Source organism: Pteropus vampyrus, unplaced genomic scaffold (genome assembly GCF_000151845.1).
Source record: "Pteropus vampyrus isolate Shadow unplaced genomic scaffold, Pvam_2.0 Scaffold315, whole genome shotgun sequence".
NCBI lineage: Eukaryota > Metazoa > Chordata > Mammalia > Chiroptera > Pteropodidae > Pteropus > Pteropus vampyrus.
The window spans coordinates 368,273-370,266 of NW_011889096.1; positions in this window are offsets into that span (position 1 = coordinate 368,273).

Sequence of the window (1,994 nt, forward strand, 5' to 3'; positions counted from 1 at the left end):
GTGCAGCTGCTCCTTTTCTGTGTTCTTAACTGAATTCTAGATGCGTCTATTTCTATCCTAGCACCAACACTGCCTAACGTCGGGCCTTGTTGGACTAAACGTGCCTGGCCGAACCTCGGTCCATGTTAGTTCTTCCACACCTGCTGCCGTTAAAACAGCAGAGGACAATACTGCCACCCTCGAGTGACCTAAACGGTTGACCGTCTCATGGCCGGCTCTTAGAAAGTGTGAGTCTCCATTTTACATTTTAAGGATTGGTGGGTTAGTTCTGTGTTGTGCCATTGGATACACCCCCTTCCCTGTTGCCATGCAGATTAAGAGGTATTTACTAAGGGCCTAATTGTCGCACAAACGAGGGGAACCACATCATATAAAGCTGAAGTGTGACAGTGGGGACTCCGTAGCTTTCTCTCTGTGGCTTCATTTAAATCTGTCAACAACCCGAGGGTCAGTCTTGACACTGACTCATGTTCTGGTTGGCCATGCGTCCTCACCGTTTGCTCGGTCGTTAGCAAGGAGCCCATTGACTGTGAAGTCCACTTTCCAGTGAAGTCTGGGTGGTGCCTGGGTGGCAGAGAAATCAAGCTGGACCTCGCGATCTTTTTCACAGGCAGCTGGCTAAAGAGTTGTCTGCCCCGGAAAATGGTCAAGCCTAGATTACATCCATTTCTTGCATGTCTTGGGATAGGCACCTTCTTCTCATCTGAGTGGAGTTTTTCCTGACGTTGTGTGACACCTATCCAAATATCATTGGGGTGCAATTAGATAAATCTCTCTCTTTTGTAGGTTTTCACTGACCTTTCTCATGTTGTCTTGGAAAACAGAACTGTGTGCCATTCAAAACTGCATGATTTGGTTGACTTAAATGGACTATGAGTTGGAGTAGAGATTCCTTTTAGTTTCTGGAGAAATCTTACTTTTTAAATTAAAGTTATTGAAGTGACACTGGTTAATAAAATTATATAGGTTTCAAGTGTATAATTCAATAATCCATCATCTGTGTATTGCATCGCGTGTTCACCACCCAAAGTTAAATCTCCTTCTATCACCAAATATTTGACCCCCTTTACCATCATCTACCTCCCCCTCCCCTTTCCCACGGGTCACCACTAAACTGTCATCTGTGTCTTTGAGGTCTCGTGTGTTTGTTGTATTCATTTGTTGCTTTCATTTTCACATGCCACGTACGAGTGAAATCATTTGACTTATTTCGCTTAGCATGATTATCGGATTCTGGTTTCCAACGCTGACAGGGCTTCCTCTCCGAAGTAGGTTAAAGGATCGAATCATTGTCAGGACCCCACTCCCCAGCTGAGGATGGACTTGGATGGCAGGGAGGACGCCCGGAGGAGCCGGCCTCTGTCTTACCGACAGTTGCTTGGAAAAGAGCATTCGGTCCAGGGAAAATGCAGGAGAGCATGCCATAGTTCCATACTTGCTTTCTCGAATAATGCTTCAGATCGAATCGTATACTGATAATTTCTTTACCAACCCAAAAGCCACAGTTGCCAAGAAACAGAGGGAAACAAGACATCAGGATGACATCCACAGCTGGTCACGATTCTGAAATATGAAACTCTTTGACTTAGAGGAGTAACTTACACCAATTTACTGCCTGTGTCTTACAAAAAATGCATATGACTCCTCTCTTCTCGAAGACCTGATATTTATAAAGGCTGGAGCTGAAATAGTTGACACACGCTGAAGACCTAAATAGACTTCGGATAGATTATAGTACATCAGTTTACCTCATGAGGTCTCCTAAAAAGACAAATAAGGTCCTGGTCACCAATATATTTCACTGCTTTGAAGCGGCCACTGACTTATTTGAGGAAAAGCGCAGGTTGATATTCTACACAGGTGCGAAGAGAAAAAAGCCAGTCTGTGAAAATCTGTCTAAATTACCTCTGAGCGCGTTTAGACGCCTCTCTATGGCACCTGTGTTATACGAGGTCCCCAAGGTGACCTAACATCTGAAAAAGATGCTCAGCATG